Source organism: Bactrocera dorsalis, chromosome 3 (assembly GCF_023373825.1).
Source record: "Bactrocera dorsalis isolate Fly_Bdor chromosome 3, ASM2337382v1, whole genome shotgun sequence".
NCBI classification, from domain to species: domain Eukaryota; kingdom Metazoa; phylum Arthropoda; class Insecta; order Diptera; family Tephritidae; genus Bactrocera; species Bactrocera dorsalis.
The window spans coordinates 72,506,325-72,516,427 of record NC_064305.1 but is presented as its reverse complement, the minus strand read 5'-3'; positions in this window follow the sequence as shown (position 1 = coordinate 72,516,427).

Genomic DNA, 10,103 nt, shown 5'->3' with positions numbered 1-10,103 from the left:
CACACAATTATAAAAGATTTGAACGTCGACAACTAGATAAATCCATACTCAGCAATCATACAAAATTAGTCATTAAACAATCACTTTTCAATCAGTATACTCATTTCTCATCATTCACTGCGAGTCACAATCTTAAATCAAAATTCATCTAAATCAAATCTAAAAAAGTTTTGCATGCTGAAAACTTAAAAAGAAATACATTAATCATCTTCTGTAGTTCGCGATTATTGTTTGAAAGATCACTTATTTATGATTTAATTGATCAGTCATTAGTCGTGGCACACATCAGCCAATCATCAAATCTAACACAGAATTTTTGCATGCTGAGCACTTAAATAAATATCAATCCTTACTCATCCTCATCCTTACTCATCAATCATACAATAAGTCATTTTATTATTACTCTCCATTTATTCGAATATTCACTTATCATGGGCTTCATGTCATATTCAGTAAATAAAGTTATTAGAGTATTCTAGTCTCACTTTTCAGTCATAATTCAAGATACGTGAGCGAAAAATCACTTTTCACTTATTCCTGATCAATCTCATTGGAAATTCGCCATTATTCATATCATTTGTCATTGGGGTCTAAAAATTCGGAGAATGATAGTTTGTTAATAATAAAACCTTGACAAAATTGATAGGAAAAGTTGCATGTGCGAAGTAGTTAACAGATCGATTCACAGAGTCTGCTTAAATCATAAATCAGCTCGCGGAAAATAATTTTAATTCCAATTCAGGAAAATTTACGAAGTAGCTTAAATATAAAAAATCTCTTAGAGGGAACATTTTCTCTCTAGAAATCTCCAGCAAATATTCGGGATCCGCCGATGTTATTTAACCTATTATCTATTATGTATTCCATCCATTTTGTAACACATTTCATATATCTTTTTGGATATATAGTTTATTACATATATATTTATTATATACTCGTAAACTAGAAGCAATGCATGATATTTATTAGCTGTCATCAGTTCTCTATCACACTCATATATATTTGATTATGTGAAATCGATCTTACCCATAAAACATTGTCATCTAAGATAATTATTTGGACATTTGTCATCTATTAGCAGCAGATTTTTCGATCGCTCCCATATAAATTTGTCATCAAAAATATTTTTTTATCATCTTTCATCTATTGTCAGCAGGTCTTTCGTTTATCGATCTTTCTCATAAACCCTTGGCATCTAAAATAATTATTTAGACATCATATATTTGAATATTCAGCAGGTATTTCACCTATCGATTATTATCTCCCATCTTATATTATTTTCCACGTATCATAAATTATCATTAATTTTAAGCAACATATTTGTCATTTATTATCGGTGGCACGCAATAGTACGAGTATAACATGTGTCATTTGTCATCTATCATTTGCCACATATAATTTTGTTTTTATTATTTTTAAACTGTTATCTGCATGTTTCAATCAACGAGATCAGTCATATTAGGCACTCTCATACAACCATTATGGATAATCATCCACCACTTTCTATCTTTCACATCAAACATGATGATCCCACACATGAAACATTGTCTACACTGAGTCGCATTATTCGGTATACACAACTGAAATTGATCATTTGGAGCAGTTAACACCACCAACGGCCAGCCTGCTACACTAAAGGAAACCCGGAAATTAATTGTTGCTCTTCTTATTATTGTAATCTTTTCTAGAACACGCGAAAAAGTAAATATAAGAATCTATGTACATGTATATGAGTATGTAAAAAATAGCAGTATGTCTCTAAATAATTGAATAGTTTTATGTCAGTAATTAAAACAATTTGTGGTATAATAACAGATAACCGCTCAAAAAAAAAGCATAATGACGTCAAAACAATTAAATTACACTTACAACATTTGTTGCATGTTATATGAGGTTATAAACCGCAACAGTGCGCCACAAAAATATAAAACTCATGCAAGTCGTTGGTATTGTTTGTATTCGTATATGAGTTTATGATATGTGGCATTTCGGATGGTCTATGCGGCGTCGCTGTGGTTGGTAATTATAAACGAAAACAAAAACAATTTGAAGAATTTTATGTTCATCGTGAGACACGAATATGATATAACGGTGTATTTGCGCATTCCAAAACAACAGAAAATATTGTTCACAGTCTTTCAATTAAGTTATGGTAACTAGTGCAAATTTGATTATAAATTTATGGGTTATCATGATTCATACACCCAAAAGCCTGTCGCAAAAAATGAGGTTTCTGCATTTTTTCAAGCGAAACATGATAGCAATTATATCATCTGATGTCCAGCGCATAATAAGCTTAGGTTACTAATTCTTTCAACAAAGTTGTGTTCCTCTACAGGTCGGAAGGATGGGATAGACTCAGAGCTCTTGGACGGAATCTGATTTGGAGTCATATGTAACGATGACTATGTATGGTACACTACTATATTAGAAGTCAAGATTAGGCAAGGCCCGAACCTCAGGTTACTGGAACTGTAATGTCATCTCGGAGACACCAACAACGGTCGTGAAAAGGTCAACTGATGGAGGTCTTTTTCGAAAATGAGTCATTATTGTTAACCTTCTTCACAGCTACGTTCAACGAACTGGTAGGATTCCTATTCGATTGAATAGAGTTTTTGAAAAGAAGAAGTCCTTGCAGTATCTTTGCTGGTTTAATATTACATATACATATATGTATATATTCATTGATGCATGGATGCAAAGAATACTATGATCTCCGCAAAGAGTAATTTCTTGTATATTCTTAGATGATTGTCTTGATTGAAAAACGAGAAATGCACCGCGACCTTAGGTCTATTGTACCCTCTTCTTAATCGCTAAGACTCTCCTAGCCCCAGCAAATTGATAAAGTGTTGGGTGCTAGTGAAGCGATGTAATACCTATTTGAAAATATGGATCCAAGTCTATTAGCAGAAGTTTCGGTGTTTCAGGCTCACTGTCGCAGAATCGGTAAGTGCTGAATTTGTCTCTAGGCAGGCTAATTACATATTTAAGCCTGCCTCATTACCAACTTGGCATGTCGAATGCCTTGGAGTTGTTGCCAATATCTCTCTCTCAATATCTCTTCTTCCTTGCCGATCAACTCTTTTATGGTATCGGGACCTACCGTGACAAAGGGTTCAGGCCCTACCATGTTCGTGGATGCTGCGGAGTGGACACTTGTCTATAGAATACTAAACTTTTGGTCATCAAAGCACCTCTAGACACTGGGTTAGGAACTTTATGCTCATTTTGTATACTAAAAGTAATGCAACAGTCGGTTGACTGAGTGTTTCTTTGGCGATGTCTCGGAGGTTCCACATATAAAACTTTTTGCATTGACAAACTTCATTAGGATTACAAGGTGGTTCAGAGAGGAAATAATAGAGGGAGTGAATTTTAGTGCTGATGGTTTCACAATGGGCGTCCTGAAGGCCTGGGTGCGTTGTCGGACATTTAATTTACCTACCTAACCACCTTCCTATGAGCTTCATCAACTTGTGGAAATTTATTTTCGAAAGAGTCATAACTGAAATCGCATGTGGCCTAATAGGTCACTACTTTTTCAAGTAGTTTTAAGAAATGTCATAATCAAAAAATTACATAGCGCCTAAAAGTATACCACAAAGAAGTGTAAAATAGTAGATTGGATGAAGAATACTATGACTTTTCCTATGAGGTCACCACATCAACAGTACCTCTTGTAAAGTTGGTGACAGAGATAAATACAACTGCGGAGACTATTTACGACTGTAAGGGTCCTTATGAAAACAAGGCTACGTGTAAGGTTTAAAAAAGAGCATTTATGAAATATGGGCATTACACTTTAGGATAAATATTTCTATAAATTCTGTAAATATGTCACTGACCAAAGGGCACTTCGTGTGAATGCCATTTACGGTTGCAATTCGGATGTTTCCGCTTCCGGCGCTGTTGCTGCCAACGACAGGCGACCAAAATCACACAACTTCGCTGGCTGACAAGATGTGTCATAGCGCATTTTTGCTGGCACTTTAATTGTTGTTGCTGCTGTTGTTATTGCAGTTGATTACTTCCATTTGCCGAGAACAACACGTATTACGATTGCGCGGACGCGCCTGTAACAATACACCACACACACATACCCACACACAAACACACATACATGTATATTTCAATACGAATGACTGCGTGTGAACTGTTGGGGATTGCAACACGTTAATAAGTTCCTGCAGCCACAATAAAAATACAAAAAAAAATTAAAATAAAAAAAAAATTCTGCAAAAGGCGTCGGCATGTTGTGCGGCATACGCTCACCGGTGTGTGTATGTTTTGAAATATGCGGTAAGGGCTGTCGTGCGCATTCCTTGGTGCCAGCTCTCTCGCAATGGCCTGATTCTGTGCCTGGCGCTGCAGGAGTCGTCCTCGACATGCCACTCACTCAAATGATATACAAAAATTCGCGGAATTTTTGAGTGAAATGAACTTACCGCAACATTTACTGCATGCAACGGCACGACATCGCATGACATGGCATGTTAGCCAGTTCATGCGCCTACCGCTATGCTACAATTTATTTGCACTTCAACAGATTATACATTTGCCATTGCGTTTTTGTCTGTTCGCTACATGTTGAGTGTTCGTGAGCGCGTGTTTTCGGTTGGCGTGTGTGTGTGTATGTGCTTTTGTGTGCCACAAATTAGTATGCCGCATGTGCAACTTAATTGTGGCACATCGTATTTTAAAATAGCTTAACAACTATTTTTGCAGGCCTTTTTATACACTCTTTTCAGTGTTTTCTAAATGTTTTCCAGTTTTTTTTTTGAATTATTTACAAGTTTTCAGCGCAATTTTTCTTTGTTGATTGAAACTAATGCATTCTGTAATGAATTTGAACACAAAGCGCGTTAATTTATTTGCCACCACAAATCATACGCTGCCGCCCCACCGTCGCCGTCGCCGCCAACTTCATCCGCGCTGTCGCCGTCGCTGCTGACACGGCTTTGGCTATAATTGTGCGGCTCAAGTTATGGAAAATTACATTTACGCCACAAACATATCAGATTTCATGGGAATTGCATTTGAAAATCGCCCTCCAGGTAATTGGCGCGGCGGCAGAGTGGCGTGTTGATGGATATTCTCCGAATTGAAGTGGACTTCTAATTGCAATGCAAATATTTGTGGGTGCATCTGTTCATGTACTTATGTGCACTCATGTGTGTGTGTGTGTGTGTGTCGCACACTTGTATACAACTATAAATTAAGTTGTAATGAATTGTTTGTCATAGTCAAATTGACGTAATTTAATTTTAATAAACTCAAAGGATTGAAGGATATGATTTATTTGCGCTTCGTGTCTTTTAAACCGAAATAAATTGAGATTTGGACATAATTGCAAGACTTTAATAGAGAGTTTAATTTAATTTTTGGTACTTAAATGCTCATAGGAAAATTTAATTTATTGCCTGCAGTAGTCGTATATGTATACTTGTGAGTAATGAATATACTTTAAGAAAATTTAAATCCGTAAACTTGGCGTATTTTACGTCGATAACTTAAATTAAAGGCGTACTAAATACAGCTTGAGCAAGTGAACTGAAGCCGCCATATCTTTCAAAGGGACATCGCCTGAAATTGAAGAATGTTCTTTTGAATAATAACAAATACACCCCATTAAATATGAAGTTTCTTTGTTTTTTCTCTAAAATAAGTAGGGAACTTCAAAATGAATCGCTTTTTATTATTCAATGCTAACCAGAAGAGTGGGAACTATTATATTTGTTGTCTAAGTCGAAAGTTGTTCTTGGTGAAAATTCGCCTCAAGAGAAATTTGTGAAATCTATTAGAGAGGAGTGTACGTTTTGCCATAATCTTTCTCACAGTGACACCCTATTTGTGTCTCAACTGTGGTTACGGGTATTTCCAAAATACCTGTACAACATGGGAGAAGCAGGAACGTAAACTACAAAGGGAGGAGGCGAAGGGAAAGTCAAAACTGACCTGCAAAAAATAAGTCCGTCTTGGAAAAACTAGATCTAAGATAGAAGAGGCGTGCTTTAGTGGGTACACCACTTACGAACACCTTACGACCTAAGAAAAAAAAAACAAGGTTGTGTTCCATAAAGTAAACAGGACTTAAAAAAAAACACAGAAAAAATGTTTTTTTTTTTTGGCAAAATTAGTTTTATTTTATTCAAAATAGACTCTTATTTGAAGCATACAGCCTTTTGCACGTCTCAAAAGCTTGTCAAACGTTGGCAGGTTTGGCCGCCAGTATGCCGGTGCAAGCCTTTTTGAATAGCCTCTACGTCTGCATAACGTTTCCTTTCATGGGCAAATGCATTTTGCCGAAAAGGAAGAAGACCCACGGTGCCATATCAGGTGAACACGGGGAGTGGTTAATGGTTAAAATGTGATTTTTTGGTTAATAATCGTCCTTCGAATGTTTGGATCCTGAGCATTTTTTGGTCGTCAGTCACATTTCTGCGGAATAAACCCTGCACACATCTTTCGTAAGCCTAAATGTTCGGTCAAACCCGATAAATCGATGTTCTGGAGATGTTCAATTCCATTTTCCATGAATTTCATGATGCTGATTTTGGCTGATTTTTGATGATTCATGCACAGTTTTCGATGGAGTTTGCGGTGATAACGGATTTTTGATTGGCCCACATGTTGGTCGTCATTTATGTCCTCACGAGCACTTTGAAAACCTTGAAACCCCTCGTGCACATCTGCTATGGTATAGGAAATCATCGTCATAAAACTTGTTTTCATCAATTAAAACGTTTTGGTAAAAGTTTTTACCAATTTTAAAACAAAATTTTATGTTGGCCCTCTTTGTTCGAAGCTCATTTTCGCACCGATGACACAAACATACCGACACTTAAAAACGCAATAACTTCCCTTCCAAACTATGAAATGTCATGAAATTTCTCACTGGACAATTGGTAAAGATAGCAGATTATAATGCACCAGTCGACATTTAGATGGCGCCACCAGGGGGAGCTAGATTCAAAAAAAGGCTTGTTTACTTTAAAACGCACCTTGTATTTCAAAAATACATGTTAATTATCTTCAAATGGCGTTATAACGAATATCTTGTGCACAACACTTTTGTTATAAGTAATATGGTCAAGCTTTTGAATAAAAACTGTTTTGAAATAGCAAAATGTGCAGAAAAGCATATTCTTTTTGATGGGTTTGCAATAGCACTTTCTTTCTTTCTTTTTGTCAACAAGAAGCAAGAAAAAAGGTAAACTAAATGATGTAGATCCTATGGAGGATACTGAGTGAAAGATTAAAAACCCACCGTCAACAAACTGATTGGACTTTAATCAGTGTGGCTTAAGACCTGAAAAAATAACAACTTACTAGATATTTACCGTAAGCCAAATCTAGGAAATGATCCGTCGGAAGAGAATCTACGCACACCACTTCTTCGTAGTTTTCAAAACTGCTTTTGATAGCATGAAAACGAGCTGGCTGTGGAATATGACGTTTGAGCAACACCAAAAGCTTCGTCGGGATGGGAAAGGACTCTCCGATCCGTTCGATACCAAATGGGTTTTCGGATAAGGCCCCTATCGTACAACTGCTTCAATCTACTGCCGAAAAAAATAATTCGAGCTGCAGAGCTGAATAGAGCAGGTACAATCTTCCGTAAGAGTGTACAGCGCGGCGTTTAGTTTCAGCTTTCTCTAGACTGGATAAGGAAGCGAAGCAATAGGCAATACTTCGGACTGAGTAGGAAATTGATAATAAGAGACTCTCTCGACAAACTAAGACCAAACTTTACAAGTTATAATGGTTTAGAGACATGGACGATTACAAAAACTGATGAGTCCGCGCTACGAGTCTTCGAGAGAGAAAGTGATTCTGAGGAAGATTTATAGATAGCTTTGCACATTGTAACGGCGAAATACCGCAGTCGATGGGGTACTGAGCTGTACGAGATATACGACGACATTAAAATAATTAAGAAACAACGGGTACGCTGCTAGGTAATGCCATCCAAATGATGAAAACACTCTAGCTCTGAGAGTATTGGACGCAATAAACCTGCCGGGTTATACAGAGGGAGAAGGAGAGCTCCACTGCGTTAGAAAGACCAGGATACCTGACTACACTTGGAATTTCCAATTGGCGGCAAACATGAAAATGAAGAACGACTGGCTCGCTGTCAATAAAGAAGAAGGAAAAGACGTAAAAAGTTTCCTCATAATTAGAAGCGGAAACATAAATGTAGGTTCAATTATATTTTCAATGACAATTTGCATTAATATATACCCTTATTGTATCACTATAACACTGATTTATTAATTCGAGCGAAATATTTGGCCTCTAATTAAGCAAATTATTACACCACTACATATTTGAAAGCGCATTTAAAACCATTAGCTCTGGAATGAAATCGTCTTATCTGCCGCAATGGCTGGCCTAATCGGCCACAGCATGTCGGCTTGTAAAATGATAAGCTTAAATAAAACATCTCAATTTATTTCAACTAACATAGCTTTCCGGTTTGCTTGCTGCTTTTGTGCGCTTAAATTTCGCAATTGACTCAAATATAAACATTATTGTGCTTGTTGCTTTTGTTGTTTTGGCAAATACCTTCAGCTGGTTGACAGTGACACTGAATGAAACGAAATATTTAAAAAACACGAAGATACTTTGAATTGCCGCAAACGAAAACTGAAAGGACATCATAACAGTGAGAGCTACTCAGCAAACAACGGTAAATGCAGAAATGAGTAGTTACACAGCTAACTGTACTTATTGTAGCTTACGGCGCTGAGTGGTGTCTGCGTGTGTTTATGTATATATGTGTGTGTGCGTCGCTCTCTGACACAAGCAAACGCTTGCCCATTTACGAGATTGTCGTAAGTTGTTGTGGCAGGTTGCCAACGCAGAAAGACCGCAATGTCGTGCCATGTCCTGAGATGCCCGCAAACGCTAGGCAGTCCTTACGCTCCAGACCCTCTTCCCCCCACCTCTTAGCAACGGAATGAGTATGCTAGCTGGCCAACCCTGCGATTCACCAGCTTAGAGGGCCTCCATTGTGAGCGCACAACTTTGGTTAGGACATTTTGGTGTAGTGAAAGCAATTAGCACTTAGGTCGGTTGCCGCTGGCAGGCTGGCAGGTTAGCCAAGAGTGTGCGGCCAGCGACTGGCGGCGTTGCCAAGCCATAGACATACCGTAACTGCAAATGAGTAGCGTTCTCCGCACTACTTAACCGTTCGCTGGCGCACAGTGAATGGTAACTGCAACAGCAACTGCAACAACAAGAACACAAACCAAATGCAGCGTGGCAACCCACGAGCAAGCCAGGAAGCATTCGCAAACTGGTAGAGACGTTGACACTTGGCGGTTGGACAACGCCGAGCAAAGCTGCATGCAACAAACAGGCAAATGTCATAATGGAAAATGGAGCAGTCAGTATTCTGATAGGGGCGTGAGTTTGCAAGACGGCTTGCAGTGCTAGCTGTGCTGGTGTAAATGATTAAAAATATGAGAAATGAAGTGTGACAAAAACCGCAACCGCATGTTTCTTCCAACAACAGGAATGTCGGCAGCAACAACAACTTCTTAAGAGGCACTGTCGCTTTTAGTAAGATCTTCATTTGCCATTTAATAAATAATATTGCGGAGTTAGTTGTGAGAGATCAAATCTGGATGACTCTGAATGGCGCTTTAATTATCAGAAATGTAAAATAATTAAAGAGAGGGAGCCTTGATGGGGCCACTCCGAGGTAATCGGTTTAATAGGTTAACAATGTCGCAGCGTCTGTTAACCAGGTGGTGCAACTACAAGCGGGCGTCTGCTTTGGGGAAAGCGGCTCGCTTTATTAAAGTGATCAACGAAACTTTTCTCTTTAGATGGCTTGGGATCCGCCACGTAAAATAAAATATGTAATTAAAATGAAAGGAACACGAAAGCCACGTATATTGACCACGACTACATCAAACTTATAAAGGAACACGATTTACGGATATGCACCTGGAATGTTAGAACCATCTATAGGTATACAAAGCTGACGTCACCACACTCCAGGAAATGTGTCGGATAAGACATGGCTGCACAAAATATGAATCATGGTTGGTCGGAGGCTTCGACACCAGATTCAGTCCGATGAGTGA